This window comes from Gopherus evgoodei, chromosome 1 (genome assembly GCF_007399415.2).
Source record: "Gopherus evgoodei ecotype Sinaloan lineage chromosome 1, rGopEvg1_v1.p, whole genome shotgun sequence".
Classification (NCBI taxonomy): Eukaryota; Metazoa; Chordata; order Testudines; family Testudinidae; genus Gopherus; species Gopherus evgoodei.
The window spans coordinates 91816677-91842050 of NC_044322.1; positions in this window are offsets into that span (position 1 = coordinate 91816677).

Sequence of the window (25374 nt, forward strand, 5' to 3'; positions counted from 1 at the left end):
GATTATTATTATTCTTTACTTTGTGGTAGTTACATCTACCAACTCAAAGAACATTTTAAGGAAAAAAAAAGGTACACTAAAATACTTTCTGGAGACTGTCAGAAAATTGCATATTTGAAGACACAATATTTCTTGCAATATCATGCCATCTAGAGGACAAAACGTGTGTTGCTTCAAAACAGATAGCAAATATCTTACACAGTTTTAGTCATTATTTACAGTTACTGTTGGTTAAACTCTCAGAAAGATGCACCTTTGTTGTGTATCTATCGGGCATACAAACTCACAATGAACACAAACACAACACTACAATGTGAAAGCATACACACACACACATCCATGTCTGTCTTAAGTAGTGCCTGTAGCCCTTCTGCTGAGGGCAGCAGGAAAAAGGGTTGGATTGAAATATCTAAGGGTCCCTTTTGAAATTAAACACCACTAACTCCAGCCCCTATCCAGAAACCTGAGTAAAACTACAAATCTTCTCTGGATGCCTTTCACAGGCAGTACTTCCCCTCTCACAAGCACTAAGGCTGTATATGAAACAAGGAAAAAATTATTAAGGGGAAACGGAACATAGAATTATTTTGGGAAAATGCTACAATTAACAATACATTTATTCCAAAAATAAGTAAAATACTGTCCCCCCTGGAATTCTGAACAGAACTCCTTTGCCTTAATTTCCCCACCTGCCAGCGGGCACATCCAATGGACAAATGTCTTTTCTCCCCTTTCCTTCCTGTACACCCGACTCAGGGTTCTCAGTGGTTAGTAACATCTCATACTATGGAATATACTCAGTCAGGTCCATTTCCAGCACATAGGTAGAAGTCTTGCCATATTTCCATGAAGAGATGCCTTGCTGAAATCTCTGCACTACCTTTCCCCATGCTTCTGCCTCTCGCTGTGATGCTCACTGTGTGTTGTTGCCTCTGTGTCCTCTCTCACCATAATGCTGTCTCTCAGCGTGCTGAAGTCTGCAGCCACAATGCCAAGCCTGAATTCTCAGGTTCCTCACCTAGCTATAGTGATAACAGCTCTAGCATGTGATCCAGGGTCAGCCATATGCATGTGCTACCAGGACTTTCAGACTGTTGCATATGATGTAGTGATCTGTTTTCAAAAGGATGAATTTTTTGCACACCCAAATATTGCAATTGAATACCTAATTGAGTACATATAGTAATGTTTTCAGAGAGTGGCACAAAGTAGTATTAAAACTACTGAATGCCTGAACAGAAGCACAGAAATAAATGAGCAGTACCAGAGGCATGGCTATCTAGTTCTGCATATAATTAAATAAGCTAAACTGCATACATCCATATAATCCAGGTACCTAAAGGTGTGAATTATGAATTATTTACTCTGTGATCCAGTGAAGTATTTAATCATGTCCTTCACTTTAAGCACTTTAGTAGTCCTGCTGAGTTCAATGGGGCTGCTCAGGAGTGTAAAGTTAAACATGTGCTTAAGTGCTTTGCTGGACCAAAGACTCTATTTGCAACCATTTGCTCTACTCCTAGATAGAGTTACTTACAAGATATTTAGTTCTGAAATAATTTTGACAGCATTTTCCTTTACTTGATTTACATTTCCCCTTTGTATTAAAGGTTTATAAGATTTAAAAAACAACCACAAAAAGATACAACCAACTGCAACACAATACTCCAGAAAACAGCAAATTACATGTAAAGAAAAACAGTATGAGATTACTTAGAGCAACCTAACTCATATCTCGCAAACCTAGTTATAAATAAGAATTCTTTCCCTCAAATTATATCTTGCAGTCCAAGTAAATATAGGCTGACAAATCTGCGCATGTAAGTCCTAAGTTATCTCATGATTTTTCCTCACATATTGAAAAGTGCTTTCACTAACTCTACGAATGTACAAAGAAAGGGTTCGAACTGAGGTTAGGTTTGGGTTTTCAGGGAAACAAGTATCTGAGTTATTGGTGTGAAAAAAAAACAAAGGAATTATCATGCTGAACAGAATGATTGAACATCCTGTTGCCTACAAAACATGCTTCACAGGAAGGCACAAACACATATAGACTAAACCACTGTAGGAAAATGAGGGAGACATGTACCTCTACAGCTTTTTATTATCCTCACTGCCTCTCCATCACTGAGGATGCGGGACTCATTAATTTTCACTCCTGGTCCTTCTACCCAATGTACCTTACAAACTATGCAATTCTGTATCAGTGTGGCAGAGCAATCCTACTGTATAATTTTACCATTACCTAGAAAAGAGAGAAAAACTTACATTCACAGATGGGTAAGGAGTGGGTCTGTATGCAGACCCAGCTGCTTCAAATGAACAAAAGCAGCAGTAGCCAAAACTCCTCCTGTGAAGCGTTTTCTTGAAGTCTAGATTATTGGACTTTCAGGCTTAAAAACCAGGACACCACAGGAGTGTGAGTAAGGGTAATTGGGTAGGATATTCAGGAAAAAAAATGATTTCGCTAGCAGAAATCCAGCCACGATTAAACAAAGAAAATTCATTTTATTGTAAACATGACTGCGAGGTTTGGATGGTATCTAGAAACTCCTAGTTTTCCAGGGCATCTGCTCACCTTAGTTACAGCAATTAATCTGTAAATAAGATAATAATACACCAGTTAAACATCCTTAGGGAGATCTAGTCATATTTGTCATGACCCGTTTGTACTGCAGGACACAAACCAGAGAGTTATAACACAGAGTTCAATCTATTTAACTTAACAAAGAGAAGGTTAAGGAGTGACTTGATTACAGTTTATAGGTATCTACACAGGGAACAAATATTTAATAATGGGCTCTTCAGTCTAGCAGAAAAGGATATAATACAACCGAATGGCTGAAGTTGAAGTTCAGACTGGGAATAGAGTATGAATTTTTAATGGTGAGAGTAATTAACCATTGGAACAATTTACCAAGAGTCATGATAGATTCTCTATCAGAGAATTTTTAAATCAAAATTTGATGTTTTCCTAAAAGATCTGCTCTAAGAATTATTTGGGAGAAGTTCTATGGCCTGTGTTATACAAGAGTTCAGACTGGATGATCACAATGGTCCCTTCTGGCCTTGGCAGCTATGTATCTCTACGATATTGATATTGAATTCTAAAGATCTATCTGTGTTCCATTCATATGTTTAATAAGAGCTGGTCACAAACCAGAAAAACAGTTCTTGAGGGGGAAAAATGAAGTTCTTTACTTTTTTATTTCCAAAAAATTCAAAAAGTGTCAATGTTTTGATGAGATATTTCAATGGGTAACTTTTACAACCAGCCCCATAGTTCAGGAAAATCCAGGAAAATTTCAACAAATAATTTATCAAAAACTCAAAATTTGTATAATTTCAAGCAGCTTTATTATTAATATTAGAGAAAGCAACCGAAGGAGGTAGGGGATAGATCTGCCCCAGGAAGGCATTGTAAGGGGTAGAAGATCAGAGCATGACATAAGGTACTGAAAGGTTGTTAGGGAGGCACAGTTTCTTGTGGGGTCTTATTGGGAACGTGTGATGTGTATGAACAGAGAGCATCCGGGCTTGATAGAGGGCTCCATACTTTGAAATAGTCAGTGAAGTTCTAGAACCTTTTGAGGTTCCCCCAGTTGTTACAATTTGTATGTATTTTTGCTCTGTTGGGGATCGCTTCCTACATACTCTCATGTGCATTTATGTACTCAGTTGCTAGGCCGATGCGAGTCATCTAAAAGATGGATAGACAAACAGAAACATGCATTTTTGTTATTTTACGATATACATATGTGTGGGCAATATTAACAACTGGTTTTTAACATGCTTCAACATCAGGTCTGGAAATGTTCGAGTTCCTTAACTGCAGTTTTATGTTAAATTTTGCAATACAGCGGCCTGGTTTATTAAATACTCTTACTGTATAGACATGCAAGTTAAGACATGCTCAGCTGGTGTAGGTCAGTTAACAGCAGCTGAAGATCTGCTCTTATTATTTTAAACTTGATCATATCACAGGTAAGGAGGAGAAGCATGGGAAAATGAATGTTTATGTTGCTACTGGTTGTGAATTCAAGAGCAAAGATCGGGTCCTGGCTTGGAACCTGTTGGAGTAGGCAGGCCCAGATTCTCCTATTACTGCCCCACAACAGGAGGGACTCAAGCTGCCCAACCACCTCACTTTAAATATCTTGGCCAATTATAGCCTGAGGGAAACCAAAAAAAATGCAAAACATGGGACAATAATTAATTTAGACAAGGGTGTGAAGAGATTATAGATGACCAGAACAAGGTGTGTAGGATTCCTAGGAAGAGTGATTTTTAAGGATTCATTTACAGTAGAAGAGGGAGTTGCATTGATGACAAGAAGTAAGGAACTGTTCCAAGCATCTGGAGCTGCGCAGAGCAGAGAATGGGGGAAAGAAGATAACTGTAAGGAGAAAGGATTGGGAGAAGTGAAAGATGGAGCAGGAGACAAATTCACAGATGTAGGTAAGGATGACACCTTCACAACTTAAGTCTGCTGGGACTCAAACGTATTCCCTGGTCATGTACAACAGTGGTTCTCAAACTGGGGCCGCTGCTTACATAGGAAAAGCCCCTGGCGGGCTGGGACAATTTGTTTACCTGCCCCCTCCACAGGTCCAGCCAATCGCGGCTCCCACTGGATTGCTGCTCCAGGCCAATGGAAGCTGCTGGAAGCGGTGCGGGCCAAGGGATGTTTGAGAACCACTGATGTACAACATCATGCAATTTCCCTTTCCTTGTTCAAATCCTACCATACTCCACAAACTCTGTCATAGGCAGGGGTGGCTCCAGACACCAGCACGCCAAGAACGTGCCTGGGGTGGCAAGCCATGGGGGGCGCCCTGCCAGTCGCTGTGATGGCGGCAGGCTGGTTGCTTTCGGCGGCATGCCTGCGGAGGGTCCGCTGGTCCCGCGGCTTTGGCGGACCTCCCACAGGTGTGCCGCTGAATCCGCAGGACCGGAGACCTCCTGCAGGCAAGCCACCGAAGGCAGCCTTCCTGCTGTGCTTGGGGCGGCAAAATACCTAGAGCCGCCCCGGTCATAGGCTGACTGCACCTTTAAGAAAGGCTGGTTCAAAAGCCCTGATCCACAAAGGGATTTAGGTATTATAGAATTGTACGGTTAGAAGGGACTGCAAGGGATTAGATGCCACACCCCAGGTGTTATGATGTTGAGCATCACAATGCCTAACTTTTAGGTCCCTAAAAAAAAGTCACAGGGAAAACTCTGCAATCCATAAAGTCTGAGTTAGGCACCTAGCTACTTATAAAACAAAGCATTCAGCTGGGATGTAGGACACACAAGGTCCAGTTTCCCTGCTCCAATGGCTATTTGTCCACAATGAAATAGCTTCAACAGAGGAGGCTGAGGAATGCCACCTCAGAATATCCCATAGCTAGCGAACAGGAGCAGCTAATGGGAGAGTTTTGCGAGGGAGTTTAAAGGGGGGAGTGTTTGGGGGGGCTAGATACATGTAACATTCTTTAAAACTTTTTTAAATTTAAGGCTTAAACCACCCCCTGATAAAAACAAAACATTGACAAAGAAACGAGCTGCAGGAGTTAAAAGCAAGTGCAGCCAGAAGTCCAGCAACAAAGTGGGGGCTATCCAGTTTATTGCACCCGATGCCGCATGTATGATTGCCCTTTGGGCAGATGGCATGTGTGTGCATTCAGTGCAAGGAGCTCCTGGCCATCAGAGACTATGTATGGGCTTTAAAGACCAGAGGGGCTGAGCTGGAAGAGCTAAGGGAGACAAAGAGGTACATAGATAAGACTTTCTGGGACACTGTTGAATGGTCAGACAGCTTCCGTACTTTTGAGGAGGATGAAAGTCTCACGGAAGGAGAACATCCAACTTGAGCAGAGGGAAATGATCTGGTAATTGAGACTCTCCTTCCAGATGATGTTGTGGTATCCTCTCACACTGAGGGGAGGGAACTCCAGGGGGAGGGAATTCCAGTTATTAGGAAGAGACAGGTATTAGTAATGTGCAATTCGATTATTAGAAATATAGATAGCTGGGTTTGCAATAACCTGGAGCATCGCATGGTGACTTGCCTGCCTGGTGTGAAGGCTGCATATCTCTCGAGACATCTAGGTAGACTTATGTGTAGTAGTGTGAGGGAGCCATTGGTCGTGGTACCTATAGGTACCAATCACATAGGGAAGGATAGGAGAGAGGTCCTAGAAGCCAAATTTAGGCTGCCCAAATAAGAGATTAAAGTCCAGGACTTCCGTGGCAGCATTCTCTGAAATGCTTCCAGTTCCACACACAGGGCCAAGTAGATAGGCAGAACTGCAGGATCTCAATGCGTGGATGAGATGATGGTATAAGAAGGAGGGGGTTAGATTTACTAGGAACTGGAGAAACTTTTGGGAAAAGAGGAGCCTATACAGGAAGGATGGACATCATCTAAACCAAAATGGAAGCAGATTGCTGGCTCTTAAAATAAAAAAAAGGTCATAGACCAGTTTTTAAACTAAGGACTGGGGGAAAGCCGACAGGTTCAGACAGAGACATCCTTTAGTGGAGGATCTATTAATGGAGACTCTCTATGTCGTAGTAAGGAGGTGAGGATGGAAGATGATAAAATACAGGTAGGATCTGATGAGAAATAGTCAAATAGGCTCATAGACTTTAAGGTCAAAAGGGACCATTATGATCATCTAGTCTGACCTCCTGCACAATGCAGGCCACAGAATCTCACCCACCCACGCCTGTAACAAACCCCTAACCTATGTCTGAGTTACTGAAGTCCTCAAATTGTGGTTTGAAGACCTCAAACTGCAGAGAATGAAAAATAGTCCTGTTCAATTACATCAGGATGTGAGGGAGATTCCTAAACCTGAGCCATTCTTTTTAGATGACAAATCTGAGGAATTGTCCCAGATTGAGGTGCCATTAGAGGTGGTTTAGGAATAAATTGATAAATTAGACAGTAATAAGTCACAAGGACCAGACAGTATTCACCCAAAAGTTTTGAAGGAACTCAAATGTGAAATTGCAGAACTATTACGTGTGGTTTGTAACCTATCACTTCAATCAGCTTCGTACCAAATGACTGGAAGATAGTAAATATAACTCCAATTTGTAAAAAGGGCTCCAGAGGTGATCCTGGCAATTACAGGTCAGTAAGCCTGACTTCAGTACTTGGCACACTGGTTGAAACTATTGTAAAGAACAAAATTGTCAGACACATAGATGAACATAATTTGTTGGGATTTTATAAAGGGAAATCATGACTCATCATCTACTAGAATTCTTTGAGGGGGTCAACAAGCATGTGGACAAGGAGGATCCAGAGGACATAGTGTATGTAGATTTTCAGAAAGCCTTTGACAAGGTCTCTCACCAAAGGCTTTGAAGCAAAGTAACCTGTCACAGGATAATAGGGAAGGTCCTGTCATGGGTTGGTAGTTGGTTAAAAGATAGGAAACAAAGGGTAGGAATAAATGGTCAATTTTCAGAATGGAGAGAGGTATATAGTGGTGTCCCCCAGGGGTCTGTTCTGGGACCAGTCTTATTCAACATATTCATATATGATCTGGAAAAAGGGATAAACAGTGAAGTGGCAAAATTTGCAGATGAACAAAACTAGTCAAGATAGTTAAGTCCAAAGCAGTTTGTGAAGAGCTACAAAGGGATGTCACAAAATTGCGTGACTGGGCAAGAAAATGGCAGATGAAATTCAATGTGGATAAATGCAAACTAATGCACATTGGAAAACATAATCCCAACTATACATAATAAAGTGATGGGTCTAAATTAACTGTTATCACTCAAGAGAGATTTTGGTGGAGATTGTGGACAGTTCTCTGAAAACATCCACTCACTGTGCAGCGACAGTCAAAAAAGCTAACAGAATGTTGGGAAACATTAACAAGGGGATAGATAAAAAGACAGAAAATATCATATTGCCTCTATATAAATACATGGTATGCCCATATCTTGAATAATGCGTGTAGATGTGGTTACCCCATCTCAAAAAAGATATATTGGAATTGAAAAAGGTTCAGAAAAGGGCAAAAATAATAATTAGGGCTATGGAACATCTTCCATATGTGGAGAGATTAAAAAGACTGGGACTTTTCAACTTGGAAAAGAGACAACTAAGGGGGTAATAATACAGGTCTATAAAATCATGACTGGTGTGGAAAAAGTAAATAAGGAAGCGTTATTTACTCCTTCTCATAACACAAGATCTAGGTGTCACTAAATGAAAGTAGGCAGCAGGTTTAAAACAAACAAAAGGGGGTATTTCTTCACACAATGCACAGTCAACCTGTGGAACTCTTTGCCAGAGGCTATTGTGACGGCCCAGACTATAACAGGGTTAAAAAAAGAACGAGATTGTCAAAGTTTTTTCCCCCACTTTGAACTTTAGCGTCCAAAAAGTGGGGACCTGCATGATCACTTTAAGCTTAATTACCAGCTTAAATTTGGTACACTGCCACCAGCCAAAATATAGCGTTTGGCACACTTCTGTTCCCCCAAAACCTTCCCTGGGGAACCCAAGACCCAAACCCCTTGGGTCTTAAAACAAGGAGAAATAAACCATCCCTCTCCTTCCCCCCCCCCAAAGACTTTCCCCTCCCTGGTTTGCCTTGGGAAGCTTCACACCTATCCAAACTCCTTGGATCTTAAACAAACAAGTAATTAACCCTTCCGCCTTCCTTTTCCCCCCACCAATCCCTGGTGAGTTTAGACTCAATCCCTTGGATTCTAAAACAAGGAAAAATCAGTCAGGTTCTTAAAAAGAAAGCTTTTAATTAAAGAAAGAAAAAGTAAAAATTATCTCTGTAAAATCAGGATGGAAAATGCTTTACAGGGTATTCAGATTTATATAGACTAGAGGGACCTCCCCCCCACAAGCCTTAGATTCAAAGTTACAGCAAACAGAGGTAAAAATCCTTCCAGCAAAAGGAAAAGCGTTCACAAGTTGGAAGAAAACAAACATAAGACTAATCTGCCTTGCCTGGCTATACTTACAATTTTGAAACATGAAAGACTGATTTAGAAAGCTTGGGAAAGTCTGGGTGTACATTTGGTCCCTCTTAGCCCCAACAGCAAACAATGAACAAAAACAAACAGCACAAACAAAGACTTCCCTCCACCAAGATTTGAAAGTATCTTGTCCCACCATTGGTCCTCTGGTCAGGTGTCAGCCAGGTTCACTGAGCTTCTTAACTCTTTAAAGGTAAAAGAGACATTAACCCTTAACCATCTATTTATGACAGAGATACATTCATAGAGGATATGTTCATCAATGGCTATTAGCCAGGATGGGCAGGGATGGTGTTCCTAGTCTCTGTTTGCCTGAAGGTGAGAATGAGCAACAGGGGATGGATCATTTGATGACTATCTGTTATGTGCATTCCCTCTGGGGCTCCTGGCACTGGCCACTTTCGGAAGACAGGATACTGGGCTAGATGGACCTTTGCTCTCACCCAGTATGGCCATTCTTATGAGTGCTCTCCTGAAAGGTGGGAGATGACTATTCAAATCCTTTCTCCCCCTCAGACAGGGGGGAAAATAGAACCTTGGTCTCCCACACTGCCAGCACCACGACTACCTCCTTCTCTAGCCAGATTTTGAATGGGACCCAATCCAGTAGGCATGCTAAGAGGCCACCTAGCAGTTTAGGCCCTGCACCCAAGACAAATGTTCATCCACCTACCTCCCTGGAGTTTGTGGATCCTTCTGAGGCTTAGGCAAGAGATAGGTGTCTGGATGCCTAGAGTGAAGCAGCAGTGTGCATGCCTAGAGATAGAAACCTAACTCCTGAGGGAACTTTTAGGCTACATCTATACTACCCATCACTGGTGGCAATGTGTAGCGTATATGTAGCTACATACCACAGTGAAAAGCAGCCTGCCTCCCAAGTGCAGTATACAGCAAGTATCAGTGAAAAGCTCTGACAAAGGGGAGGCAGCATCTCCCTGCTGACGGAGCTTTTCACTACGATGAGGAAAGGCTCTGACATGGAGGGGAAAGGCTCAGCCAGAGTCTTTCCCTGCTTTTGCTGTGAGAAAGGGCTCCAGCAATGGGGAGCTGCCATAGTCTTTCTCCACGGCTGAAACCTTTCCCAGTTATGGGAGTCCTTCACTCTAGAGGGGAAATGCTCCATCAGAAGGGAGCTGCTCAAGGCTTTCCCCATTGCCTCCCCTTTGCCAGAGCCTCTCTCTAGTGGAGGAGTCTTTTGTTGTGGGGAAAATAGCAGTGTAGATGTTGAGGCGAGGCTTGGGTGAGTGGAAATATGTGTATGGTACATAATCGCACACATACCCACGCCCTTCAGTGTGTCTTTACACTACTTGCCTAAGATGTGCCTCACTGGCTATATTGCTATTTATACCCATGCTAGGGGGGCTATGCAGGTATGTACTTTACATGCTGTTAAAAGAAGCATTCAGTGTAGATGTATTCTTACCTTGAAAGCTTAGGCACTGAGTTTAGGCACCTACAGGGTTCAGTGGGAATTGTGTGGGTCACAGAGGAGCCTAAAACTGGGATTTAGGTACCTATGTCTGAGGTTCAGGTGCTTACGTCCCTTTGAGGATTGGAGTCAAAGAGCTTAAAAAGTTCAAGGAATCCCAATTCTGACTAAACAGGTACCCAAGTTAGGCGTAATGAGGTGCAGGGAGACACCTGGAGTTTGAAGGATAAGAAGGCATGGTAGGTTAGTAGTAGGGATAAAGAGACTGTGATTGACCTTGGAACAAGGGCCAGGCTCCAGAGAAGCAGCCCTAAAGCCAGTGTTCCAGAAGAAGAAAGGGGAATTAGGCAAACCTGGTTGAAGATCTTTCTCTGTCTTTTCTGTTAAATTTTTGGTAAATAAATCAGACCTTCAGAGACAGATGGTTCTGCTAGATGTATAAATATACAGAAGTCTTGGTGCACTTGCTGGTGACTGAAGTGGGAGAAAGTGAGGCAGGGCTGCTGCATGGCCACCTCAGATCACAAGTGGGTGCTCTGGAGTCAGTGACCCTGTAACACTCTCCAACTGAAACTTCTACCTCCACACCAATTTTCTATATTAGTTATTTTAAACCAGCGGCGGCAACCTTTCAGAGTGGTGTGCCAAGTCTTCATTTATTCTCTCTCATTTAAGGTTTCGCATCCGTAATACATTTTCATATTTTTAGAAGGTCTCTTTCTATAAGCCTAGAATATACAACTAAACTATTGTTGTATGTAAAGTAAATAAGGTTTATAAAATGTTTAAGAAGCCTCATTTAAAATTAATTTAAAATGCAGAGCCCTCCCGGACTGGTGGCCAGGATCCAGGCAGTGTGAGTGCCACTGAAAATCTGCTCGCGTGCCGCCTTCGGCACCCGTGCCATAGGTTGCTTACCCCTGTTTAAACAAACAACAACAGAACTAGCATGATACGTATTATGTAAAGTGAGCAAGCCCACAACTCTGTCATCAAGGTTTTGTGCATCTTAGGGTTCTAGACATCTTTCTTCTCAATACTCTTAGACCAGGGTTTCTCAAACAGGGGTCACCACTTGTGTAGGAAAAGCCTCTGGCAGGCTGGGCTGGTATGTTTACCTGCCCTGTCCGCAGGTCTGGCCGATCATGGCTCCCACTGGCCGCAGATCGCTGCTCCAGGCCAATGGGAGCCACTGGAAGCTGCGCGGGCCGAGAGACTTACTGGTCGTCACTTCCAGCAGCTCCCATTGGCCTGGAGCAGTAATCCACAGCTAGTGGAAACTGCAGTCGGCCGGACCTGCAGACAGGGCAGGTAAACACATCGGCCTGGCCCGCCAGGGGCTTTCCCTACACAAGCAGTGACCCCTGTTTGAGAAACCCTGCCTTAAGCAGAAGAGGCAAGTATATCATTCTGATATTCCAAATGGTCTGCTGATTCCTTCTTCACTCTCAAGTCAAAATCAATGTCCTGTTACTAATCCATGAGATCCTAAATGAATTAGGACCTTTCTTCCTGAAAACCACCACATTTTTACATACCTCCAAAAGATACAATGTAGTTGGATGGAGAAGCCCAGTTTTAGACTATTGGGCATTCAGGACAGGACACTTGCCATGCCAAGTATCAGTGAGGTAGCCGTGTTAGTCTGGATCTTTAAAATAGACAACGAATCCTGTGGCACCTTATAGACTAACAGAAGTATTGGAGCATGTATCTGACGAAGTGGGTATTCACCCATGAAAGCTTATGCTCCAATACTTCTGTTAGTCTGTAAGGTGCAACAGGATTCTTTGTCACTTTTTCCATGCCAAGACATCAGTTGTTCAACTCCCTACCACAATAGGTCAGATTCAGCCCTAGCTTGATTATATCCAGATCACGATGTGAAACCCACCCCTTGTCTTTTTTTGTTTAACTGGTTTCCTGCTAGTATTGCAGCAGGGTATTTTTACTTCCATTTCATTTCATTTTTTTCAGTAAAGAGCACCAGACACTTGCTAAGCGGTAGCTCTTGGTTTATAGTTGCATTGTAAACACTGGCTTTGAGCTACTTTCTTGACTGGCTGGAGAAAGATAATCAAAGCAGATGTCTTATTCCAAGAAGTGGAGGTCGGGACAATATTTGTTCTACCTAAATAGTCACCATACAGCTTCCTGGTGTGCCAGAAATTTCTCATGGGTATAGTAAATTGAGTTTGGAGTGACTGGTAAAGAGCCTACAATGAGATAATGTCAAGACAGCATCTGCTTTAGATATCTCTCATATGTTTTACTACATATACAAATAAAAATCTGTTCCAAAATTGTTCAGATTATTATTAGTGTGAATTAAGCCTCTTTCAGGTGATATTTTATCTTGCTGTAGTTCAGTAAAAATTTGGATAGGTTTGACCGAATGGCTGGTAACCATAGATGATTGCTACCACTTTCAAAACACTTCACTTCCATTTTTCTAGAACATAAAAAAGAGCACTTTTTTTTTTGCTTGAAAGACAAAGCATGCACATATTATCTTTTTAATGTATAGTCTTACAAGAAATACAGATTTAATTCCTACCAACTTGTTTGTTTTTCCACCAATATGTCCCAGATATTTTCAATGTCTTCTTATTTTAATTTCTACACTAGATTGCTGACTGCTCATATGGGGACTAATTTGGTATAAGGATTTAAGTATCTTAAACTTTCCCTTCATAAATGGAAATATGTTCATTTTAACTGTGTGTCTGATTTCATGTGTTTATATAGATGAGAGATTGTCTTCATGTGAAAAAAATCTCTCTTATACTGGAAAAACTTTTCTGTTGTTCTCTTTGTCTTAACATTTCATTTAGCTGTCATTAGGTACAAAGTAAATTATTTAGTATTTTTAAATAAGAAATTAAATGTAAAAGTAATTTGCAAGAATTACATACAAGAAAAAGCCTTGGCTCATGATTGGCTGAAGATAGTCTTGGAGTGGAAAATTTCTACTAATTACCTCCTCAGTGATCAGGAATATGGAGTTTTGGAGCAATAATAATGACACTCCATTGGCAAAAGACTGCTACATCATAGTTGACTACAACTAACTGTAGTGAGGCAAATTATTTGCCTCCTATTTCCTTCTGGCTCCTTAAAAGAAACAGGGCACTATTGATCTTTTAAGGGCAAGAGCCTACTATGGGGTCTCAATACCTACATGCCCTGAGATGAGCTGTACCTGCCAGAGGCATCATCTAACTAGACTGATATCAAGACATGCTGGGAAAAGGGAAGCAAGATAAAAGACACTCACTCAAGAGGAAGAAATGGCAGTAGCTTATGGGAAGGTTCTCCAGTGATCAGATAATGGAGAAGGACTGGTAGTGGTTCCCTGCGGGAAGGTAGCTGAGAGTGGAACCTGCAAGAGATTTGGCTGAAGAAGACCTGTGAGCAGGTAGATGTCAGACGTGCATTACTGCCAACCCCAAGTGCTGAAAAAAAAATAACGAAAAATCGTGAGGTTAAGCTCTCCAAAATTGTGTGATTGGCTCCAATAACATGAGATTTAAAAAAAAACAAACACATGTTGGGTTCTCTTTATTTGCCTTCTTATGTTGAAGTGTTTGGAGTTCATTAAAATAAAAATAAAAAATAGATATAGAGATATACCTATCTCATAGAACTGGAAGGGACCCAAAAGGTCATTGAGTCCAGCCCCCTGCCTTCACTAGCAGAACCAAAGTACTGATTTTGCCCCAGATCCCTAAGTGGCCCCCTCAAGGATTGAACTCACAACCCTAGGTTTAGCAGGCTAATGCTTAAACCACTGAGCTATCCCTCCCCCTCTAATATTTTCAAAATTTCCTCTGCAGCCGTGAGAGCTAGAAACTTTCAGTTTTCATTTTAAAAAAAAAAAAAGAAAAAAAAATTCTCAAATAATTCTCAAATAATCTGATTCAGAAGCTGCTCAAAAGAATAAGGCCTTGTCTACACTAATGAGATAAGTCAACCTAAGTTACACTACTCCGGCTATGTGAATAACATAACTGGAATCAATGTAGCTTAGGTCGACTTACCCCCATGTCTTCACTGCACTGCGTCAACAGGAGACATTCTCCCATTGTCTTACCTTACTCTTTTCAGGGAACTGGAGTCGGCCACAGAATGCGCTGTTGTCAATTTAGCAGGTCTTCATCAGACCCTCTAAATTGACACCCGTTGATTGCAGCAGAGTCAATCTCCCCGGAAGTGAAGACAAGCCCTTAGCAGCTAAGGTTGCCAGGTGTCTGTTTTTCAACCGGAATGTCCAGTCTAAACAGGACCCTGGCAGCTCCAGTCAGCACCGCCAACCGGGCAATTAAAAGTCCGGTCAGTGGTGCTGCAGGGCTAAGGTAGGCTAGTCCCTACCTGTCCTGGCACCATGCTGCACCTCGGAAGTGGCCAGCAGATCCGGATCCTAGGTGGGAGGGCAACAAGGCTCTGTGTGCTCCCCATGCCCCAAGCACTGGCTTCACACTCCCATCGGCTGGGAACTGTGGCCAATGGGAACTGTGGGGGGAGGGAGTCGTGCCTGCAGGCAAGAGCAGCGAGTGGAGCCTCCTGGCCCCCCTGCCTAGGAGCCAGACAGGTAAGGACTAGCCTGCCTTAGCCCCGCTGTGATGCTGACTAGGAGTTGACCAAGGTAAGCCTGTGCTCCAACCCTGAGCTCTCCCAAACCTGGAACCCCCTTCTGTACCCCATGCCCCTGATCCCCAGCCCCACCCCAGAGCCCATACCCCCTCCGCACCCCAACCCCCTGCCTCAACCTGCAGCTCCCTCCTTCATGCCTAATTCCTTGGCCCCACCCCCCAGCCTGGAGCCCCCTCCTGCACCCCAAACCCCTTATCCCTGACCCCACCCCCAGCCTGAGCTCTCACCCTCTCCCGCACCCCAACTTCCTGCCCCACCCCAGTGAAGGCAAGTGAGGGTGAGGTGAGAGTAAGCCACTGAGGGAGGGGGAAATGTAGTGAGCCACACAAAGGCTAAGACACAGAAGAAATCTGTGGTCCTGTGAAAGTGAAGGTTGGCTTGAAGCCCTGGTAAATGGAGAAAAATCCTTGCAGTCTTGGGCAAGGACCCTCATGCTGTTGAGCCTGGTAGGAGTCAGACTGTTTAGTTGGGCATCAGTGGTGTAAAAGACTACCTAGTCTGGTTGATAAAGCAATGCTCTACAAGCTCATATTGTAACAATATCTGTTACATTTAGGGAACAAGGGAAAACAGGAAACCCCAAGATTTGTGTATACATAGAATTCAGATTCCACCAGAATCACATATTTTGTTTCTTCAATTGAAAATTAGCTTTCTTCTAAAATTTTATCCATACATTTCTACATAAAATAGGAGACATACCTTAGATACTGACATTAGGACAAGTTGGTGGCTTGCCAGTTGCCCCAATGTAAGGGAGTAAGGAAACATACAACATTCATTTACCACTCCTTATCCATGTGCTTTTTGTGGGAGAACAGTCTCTGCAGGGCCACTATTCCCCTTTCTGTGCAGGTGGTGGAGAGTGGGCAGGCAGAGGCAGAGTACAGGCAAAGCTTTAATAGTGTGCTGAAAAGTGAAGACCAACCAAATGGGACTGCAGTGTATGGTGAAGTCTGCCTAGTTGACTGAAAGAGAGAGCTTAGAAAACGCTTGTATACAGAGAGTAATAGAGATGTTAGAAATGATTATTCCTTACAAGACAATTAGTAGATCCTTTGTTTACAGCTTTCATTTGTCAATTAGTCCAAAAAAGCAAAAAAACTTCTGTTTTACAAAGGAACATACGTAGTAGTAGTAGTAGTAATCTGTTTGCTGTCCAGGATCTTCAGAAAAGTGAAGAACTAGTGACAGCAGAAATAAAGTGAAGAAAGTAGAGAAAACTGCTCCTGTGAACTTCTTTAAAAAGCACTTCAGTGACACAACTGAATGGGAATTTGCTTTTACCATGCAGTATTTTATTCAATGTGAGGCAAGATTTTAAGTAAACTGATTTCTGCCATTTGTTCTCAACTCTGATGTCACACTTTCTCCAGATTTCAAATGGGGGAAAGAAAAAAAAACAGAACAAAAAGTTGTAATGTGGAATTAATATAGTGAATGTGCAAATATTTTTCTATTTTTCTAAAACCTTGAAAGTGTAAATAGACATCACCTAAAAACACAGACTGCAGGATATCAGCAATGCCAGACAGAACTAAGGTAAATACTAGAATCAAAAAGCATTTTTACTAGCAGACCTAGAAAGCATACATCCACTCTGCAGTCTTACTGGAACACAAACTGCTTCCTCCTGCATCTGGTATTCATAAAAGTGAGGGACCTGGCAGCTAACTTTTATGTACAGAATTTTAAAGTGGCAGTACCCATTATACCATGTCCCCTGTTAAAGAAATTCAGGAGCTTTTTTTGAAATAAATAAAACTCAATCTAGCACTTTACATTTTAAATGTTCAAAAATCAAGTTAAGTCTTTCACTGCTGCAGATTTTTACTTCAAATATTTGCCTTTTAGATTAATTTCAGTGGAGTCATGCCAGCACAGAATCTGGCATTATTACTAGTACTTAACTCATCCATGTAAATCCTTCATTGCTGGATCAATTAAAACAAAACAAAAAAACACTTTGAATCTTAGACTCAGAAACTTTAAGGTCAGAAGGGACCATCATGATCATCTAGCCTGGCCTCCTGCACACAGGCCACAGAACCTCACCCACCCACTCCTGTAATAGACGACTGGCCGAGTTACTGAAGTCCTCAAATCAAGATTTAAAGACTTCAAGTTACACAGACTCTGCCATTTACACTAGTTTAAACCTGCAAGTGACCTGCATGTCCCATACTATAGAGGAAGGGGGAAAAAAAAAAAAGGTGGAAATCCCCCAGGTCTCTGCTATTCTGACCTGGGGGAACATTCCTACCCGGGGGAACATTCCTACCCGACTCCAAATATGGTGATCAGTTACATTCTGAGCATGTCAGCAAGACCCACCAGCCAGACATGTGAGAAAGAATTTACTGTAGTAACTCACAGCTCTCCCCATCTAGTGTCTTGTGTGCTACTAGCAGCCACAGATAGGACACATGCCATTGTAGGCAGTATCATCATACCATCTCCTCTATAAACTTATCAAGTTCTATCTTGAAGCCAGTTAGGTTTTTTGCCCCCACTGCTCCCTTTGGGAAGCTGTTCCAGAATGTCATTCCTCTGATGAATACAATATCTTTGTCTAATTTCAAGCCTAAACTTGACAATGGACTGTTTATATCCATTTGCTCTTGTGCCAACATTGGCCCTTAACTTAAATAACTCCTCTCCCTCTCTGGTGTTTATCCCTCTGGATGTAATGATAGACAGCAAATCAGATCTCCCTTCAGCCTTTGTCTGGGTAAGCTAAACAAGCTAAGTTCCTTAAGTCTTCTCTCTTACGGTAAGTTCTCCATTCTCTGATCATCCTAGTAGCCCCTCTCTGCACCTGTTCCAGTTTGAATTCATCTGTCTTAAACATGGGAGATCAGAACTGCACACAGAGTTCCAGATAGCACCAGTGCCATGTACAATGATGCTAACACTTCCTTATCTCTACTGGAAATATCTTTCCTGATTCATCCTAGTATTTGATTAGTCTTTTTTCATGGCCATATGGACATATCACATTGGCCGCTCATAGCCAACCTGTGATCAGTCAATACACACAATCTTTATCCTCTTCTATCACTTCCAACTGATACGTCCTCATCTTATAGCAAAAATTCACATTGTTAGTCCCTAAGTGCATGACCTTGCACTTTGCACTATTAAATTTCATCCCATTTCTATTATTTCAGTTTTCAAGGTCATCTGACTCTTCTTGTATGATATTCTGATCCTCTTCTGTATTGGAAATACCTTCCAACTTTGTGTCATCCGCAGATTTTATTAGCACACTCCCACTTTTTGTGCCAAGGATATTAATGAAAATGTTAAATAAGACCAGTTTCAAGATGCATCCCTCAGGAGTTCCATTAGTAACCTCTCTCCAGCTTGACAGTTCACGTTTCAGCATGGCCCATTATAGTCCCCTGTCTAATCAGTTCCTTATCCACATTTCAATTCTTATTCGTCCCCACCTTCTCCAATTTAACTAATAATTTCCCATGTGTTTCAGAATTTGTTCCAAGACCCTGCGTACTACTACTGGATCTGTAGTTTCACAGCTCACTTTTCCCCCCTTTCTTAACAATAGCTACTATATTAACAATTTTCCAATCATAGGGTATGACTCCCAAGTTTACAGATTCATTAAAAATCCTTGCTATTGGGCTGGCAATTTCATGTGCCAATTCCTTTAATATTCTATCCAAGATCCTTGATTTGGTCTGTGAGAGGGCAGGAATTCCCTGGATCCCTCCTTCTCATCACACTGTCTGTTGTTTACCCTTACTTTTTCCTCAGTTGGCAGCACTTGGGGGAGCTCTGAGGCAACCAACCATGGGCAGGGGGTTAGCTCCTCCTCTTCCCTTCCTCTTGCAAGGGAGAGGATCTGGCTGGAAAGGGGGCCAGATTCTTCGACAGCCCCTGGATATTTACCTCTATGAGCTTAGTCTCTCAGAGTTTATTGCCCCTTTGCAGGGCTTACCTTCTACCCCTGTTCCTCAAGCGTATTTACGGTGACCAGACAGCAAATGTGAAAAATCGGGATGGGGGGGTGGGTAATAGGAGCCTATATAAGAAACAGACCTCAAAATTGGAACTGTCCCTATAAAATCGGGACATCTAGTCACCCTAAGCATATTGCTTTGTTGTCAGTTAGGATGGTTTCAGGAACAGTGTCTCGTCCTCACCTGGCCTATCTCTGTTACAAGCGGCCTTCTTCCTGTTCACCATCTCCTCCTGCTGTAAGTTTCCCCATTTAAGCTCCTCCTCCAGGTTGAACAAGCTTTGCAGGCATGCTTCCTTAGAATGGAACAGGCCCAGAAGAGCTTGTTAGTTTCCACGACTGTGAGAGCACGTCCCTTTCCATGGTGCCATTAAGCTCTTGGAGTTTGACTTCCACTTCAGATGAGGTAATTTCTAGGGCTATGATTTTGTCAGAGGGGTCACGGAGGTCACAGAATCCGTGTCTTCCAAAGACGTCTGTGACTCCAGTTCATGGCGCCTTGGAGCTGCAGGGTACCTCCACAGCCTGTGGTGGCTGAGATCTGTGAGGCCCTCACGTTCCCAGCCACAGAAGGTGATGAGGGTGCTCTGCAGTTCCCAGCCACCGCAGGTTGCAGGGGTGCTCCGCAGCTTTGGGCCACTGTAGGCAATGGGGCCCCCGGAAGCTCCCAGCCGCTTTTGGGAGCAGGGTGCCCTGGAGCTCGAAGCCCCCATGAGTGGTAGGGGCACCCCATAGCTCTCAGCCGCTGCAGGGGTGCCCCAAGCTCAGAGCCATGGGTGGTGGGGAGGACCCCACAGCTCCGAGCCAGGGCCCCCTGGGATGGTGTGGGGACCCCACAGATCCCCATTTTGTCATGCATATTTTTAGTAAAAGCCATGGAGGGGTCATGGGCTTCCGTGAATTTTTCTTTATTGCCCACGACCTATCCGTGCCTTTTACTAAAACTATGCGTGACAAAATCTTAGCCTTAGTCATTTCTACTCCCATATCCTCATTTCCAATAGCTATCTTGCCACTACCCCTAAGCGCCTCATTACCCTTATTAAAAACTGAGGCAAAGTATTTGTTTAGGTGTTCAGGCCTGCACAATATGCAGCCCGAGTGTGCTCACTGTGCGGCCCACAGGGGCAGTGAGTAGGTGGGCTCACTGTGCAGCCCACATGGAGTGAGTAGGGAAGCCAATGGCCAGCTGGCTGGCCGGCGGGTTGGCGGGGTAGTGAAGGGGCCAGTGTCAGGCTGGAGTGAGGGTGAGCCAGTGGCAAGGGCAGCGGCAGAAGGTAAGAGGCCAGGGAAGTGAGCTGGTGGTGGGGGAGGGGGCTGAGGAGGTGAGCGAGGGAGCAGGTGAGCCAGAGGGGGGGCTGCAGAGGCGAGCAGGGGGGCAGGTGAGCCGGAGGGGGGAAGGGGTGGCTGAGGAGGCAAGTGGGCGGGGGGGCAGTGGTGGGGGGACAATTGGGAGAGGGGGGTTTTCTGTTGTTATACGGGCAGCTGAAGAGGCGAGTGGGCGGGGGGGCAGATGAGCCGGCAGCAGGGGAGGGGGTGGCTGAGGAAGCTGTCATAAACAGATAGCTAAGGGCTAATGTCTCTTTCACCTGTAAAGGGTTAACAAACAGTGACCTGCAACACCTGACCAGAGGACCAATCAGGAGACAAGATACTTTCAAATCTGGGTGGAGGGAAGTTTGGGTGTGGGTCCTTTGTCCTTGGGCTGTTCTCTCTCTGGGCTCTGAGAGGGACCACATGAATCTAAAGGCTCTCTAATCTTCTGTTTCCAATTTGTAAGTACAACGGTAGAAAGAAAATATAGGCTTTTACATTGTTTTTCTGTATTTGCAAATGTGTAGTTTGCTGGAAATAGTTTAAATTGTATTTTTTCTGGATAAGGTTGTTTATCCATTCTCTAGAAGCTAAAAAAACCCTGTAACTCTTTACCATCTAAATTGCAGTGATAAACCTTTTACTTTTTTCTTTTTTATTGAAAGTTTTGCTTTGAATACCTGTCTAATTTTTTTTCTCCTAGTTAAGGCTCAAAGGAACTCAGTCTGTATATACCAGGGAATTGGTGGGGAGAAGGGAACGAGAGCAGGGAGGGAAAGGTAAATTTCCTCTTTGGTTTAAATTCACGGAGCTTGAATCTGGATTGCCTCTGGGAAAAGGGGGGGAGAAACCTGATCTCTCTGGGTTGTGTTTCAAGGAGTTGAAGCAGGGTAATCTCCTAGTGTACCCAGGCAGGAAAGATCTGGGAGGAGGTAAAGAGGGGGGAGGGAATGGTTTATTTCCCTTTGTTGTGAGACTCAAGGAATTCGGGTCTTGGGGTCCCCAGGGAAGGTTTGGGGAGACCAGAGTCTATTAGGCGCTCTACCTAAGTCCTGATTGGTGGCAGCCTATCAGATCTAAGTTGGTAATTAAGCTTAGGAAAATTCATGCTAGTACTCATATTTTGGACGCTAAGGTTCAGATTTGGGAATTATACTATGACAGAAGCAAGCTGGCCAGGGGGGGCAGTGAGGGGGCAATTGGGAGAGGGAAATGGCGGAATGTCCCTGACAGTCCCAAATGTTCAAGTAACTGCCCCAGGGTGGTAAAGAAAACTGGGTCATTAAGGCTTGACAGCCTCTAGGGGGAATCCCTGCTAATCCCAGGACCAGACAGGCTGCTGTGTTTGGATCAGGGGTTCATGTGGCTGTTGTCACTGCAGGAACTGCTTCCATAAAAAAGCCAAGTTAGGAGGACCCTTAAATGTATATTTAGCTTCTTTCTATCTCGCAGTCAGAAGAAGCTGGCCCCATGCGCACATTCAGCTCTCTGGACTCAATCCCACTACACTTTGGGAACCTGTGCAGCTGAGTCTGTCCCCAGCAATGCAAAGGCAAAGTGAAGACAGGATCAAATCAAATGTCCCTCACCACGTTAGAGAAGAGAGAACTATGACATACGGCACATAAATTGTTATGAAGAGTTAAGCTGTAAACTTTAGAGGAGCCCAGTTAACTCATCAACAAAACTCACTTACAAATACTCAACAGGTTCCCTAAAAACCCAAAAGCAGGACAGTCTAGAAATGAACGGTTCAGGGATCCAACCCCACAGCCATATCATTCTTCCCTGTTCCTCACCATCCCCCCTGCCCTGCCCCAAAGAATCCTAGCCACATCCCACTCAATCCAGGGCCCCACCTCTTCCTCTGCAGAGCAGCCCTTGCCGCAGAGCCAGGGCTCTGCCGAAGGGCAGTTTAAATAATTTCTAGAATCAGTGTTATAAACATGACACAGGTCTTTATGACTCCCCCAGCTCTCCCCCAGTAACACCCAGAGGCCCCCGCCCGACACAGCCAGACACCTAGTGTTTGGGGCCAAGCCATTTTGGGGGTAAGAAGCTAGGAAAATGTTCAGAAAGGGAATGATGGATAGTTGTGAAATACCTTAATTGCAAAACCTCTTTTCTGAAGGTTACCAAACCTCCCAGACAAATCCTACCTGGCCTAGGAGAGCACAGGAGATCTGGTAATTTTTTGGAGAAGTTACAGGTAAGTTAAAAATGGATCTTAGTTGTAAGTTAGGATCAGTCTGAACTATGAAATGGCTACCACTGGCCCATTACATCCGCTTGAGCGTCTCTATAGCAGCATTGGGCCTGATCTGGCTCCCATCCCCTCTCCAAGGGTTGCAGCCATCTGGAAGTGCTTGCCTTCCACACCTTCCTCATTCACACCTCATTCATGCCACAAGACAATCGATTACAAAGTGTGGGGGAGAAGATCTTATTCTACTTCTAGCAAAAAGATATTTTTCTTTTACCTTAATTATACTACGTCAGGCACCCGCTATAACATATTACCAAGGTTCAGTACAAAGTCATATAAAAGTTATACAAAAATGCATAATGCAGAGATTTATCTACAACTGCATTGATTGACTGCTGTATGCAGTAATATAGTGACCCCTGGGTCTTTGACTGAGGCTTTATATGGCGGGGGGGGGCACGAGTGGCGAGTCGGAGACAAGCAGGTGGGCAAGCAGCAGTTGGGCAAAGAGGCGGGCAGTGAGCCAGCAGGGGTTCTAGGCATGGGCATGGGGGTTTCTGACAGGGCAGGGAGGAGGTGAAAGGAGGTGAGTGGTGGGTGGGGGACTGACTAGGAGGGACGCAGCAAGCAGCACCTCAGATCAAAGGGCACCAGGGTCTGGGAGGGACACGGGGCCAGCAGCAGCGGGACACCAACAGCTGGATGAGCTAATTCCTGAGAACAGCAGGAGACGCTGCTTGGGTGAGTCTTGCTTGCTTACATGAGTGCTGGGTGTGGGGGGGAGGGTGTTTCGGCGGGGCTGGGTGGCACTGGGGAGGTGGGCTTCAGCGGGGCAGGGTGGGGGGCTCAGCCCTCAGCTATTTTCTTTGGAGTAATATGGCCCTCGTCACTTTACGAGTTGTGCAGGCCTGGGCAGTTAGATCATGCCTTGGTAATCTTACATCTCCATCCCATCCTCAGTGCTTAGCGGTTCCACTCCTCCTTTCCTTGTTTCCTTTTTTATTTATATGGCTAAAAGAATCTTTTACTAGTGGTTTTAAAATTTCCCTTGCAAGGTCCAACTCTGCTTGGCTTTTGGCAGTTCTTACCTTTCCCCTACAATTTGTGACCTCCACAAGGTGGCTTTCCTTGCTGATCCATCCCATCACAGTTCCTTGGAGGCTTTCTGCTTTCTCTTAATAACCTGTTTGAGATGCTGTTGGAAATACCTGATAATCTCTTCCTTTAAAAGTGAAGCATCTGAAATTCATTTTTCTGTTTGGGTCAGGAATAGGTCTGGCTCAGATATTTGTTCCTGTGCTGGTTAAGGATCTGTTCTAGTACAAGTGAATGTTTTGTCTCAAGTAGTTTTGTGGGCAGGTCTTAGGTTCGCTCTATTACAAGTACTTTCCACTTGGGAAAACTGTGGTTTCTGTTTGATTAAGTGATGGAGGGGAAAACCAGAGCAAACCAAACTTCTGCTATCTTTCAAGCCTTGAAAAAACAACAACTTCATTGGTTCACATTAACACAGTGCATGCACAAAAGAGAGACAAGGTGAGTGAGATAATATCTTTTATTGAAGCAACTACTGTTGGTGAAAGAGAGAAGCTTTGAGCTACATAAAGCTCTCCTTCAGCTCTCAGAAGACCGTCTCTTTCACCAAAAGAACCTGGTCCAATAAAAGATATTACTTCACCCACCTTGTCTCTCTAATATCCTGGGACCAATGCCGCTACCTTACAATCCTGCAATGCACAATAGAAATTAATTACTATGAGCTGCCACTGGGTGGCAGCATAAATGTGAAAGCACTATGCTATTGTAATGCTGCAGTTTACTAGGATATTGTAGGATCCTACATGCCCTCAATTCAAACGGAAGAAGGCTATTGGCAGGGCATTTTTCCTGAGGAGACTTTGGTTCCAAAATGTGATTCCTCTTGGGTTTGCCTGGCCCACTGAAAAGCCCACCTTTTTTCATAGCAATTTGCCAAAGATGCACATTCTCAGGAACCTGGGTTGCAGATCCTGGGGATGGTTTAGTCAGTCTCAGGGTCTAGCAGATGAGATTTTCTTTTTTTTTTTCCCTCCTTTTCTTTTTTTGCTGGACAGTTGGATATTTAAAGAAAATGTCAAATGCTGTACTAAGTGTGAGTTTTGTATGGTGTTTGGTGCCAAGACTCTGGGATAGGGACTTTGAAATAAATAAATAAAATAAATATTTAGTATGAACTCAGATCTGAGCTTGTCATTCATTGCACTTGTTGTCATTGTACAGTTTCCATGTACACTGGCTCTCCTGACTGTAATAGAGTGGTAAATGCACATAAGCAGGGGCATGCACAAGAATTTAAATTAGACTGCTTTTGGAGGGGCACATTAAACACACATATACACACCAGACCCTATCAACACATGCACATACATCATATGCATAGAAAAAAACAGTACACTCACCATTTCAGTGAAAATCCAAGCACTGTGGAGCCATCTGAATGTATCCTCCAGTCCTGCTTTGGTAACAGGGAGAGAGTGCTCCTCCGACTCTGGGCAGGGAGAGAAAGAGAGCTCGGGCAGGAGGAGTTCTGTGCCTCCGCCTATTATTGGGGGGTGGGACCTTGCTTGTTCCCCCCCACACCCTACATGAGAGGATAAACTTGTTATTAACATCCTGGCCTCTCAAAAGTGGAGCTGGTGAATGTTCCAGGCCTGTGAGCAGTGTGTTCCAGGCCCTAGCATACTAATTCTGGCTCAGTGCCTGTTTTAATGGTCTCCAACTGAATTGAAAGATATCCTGCAATATGGT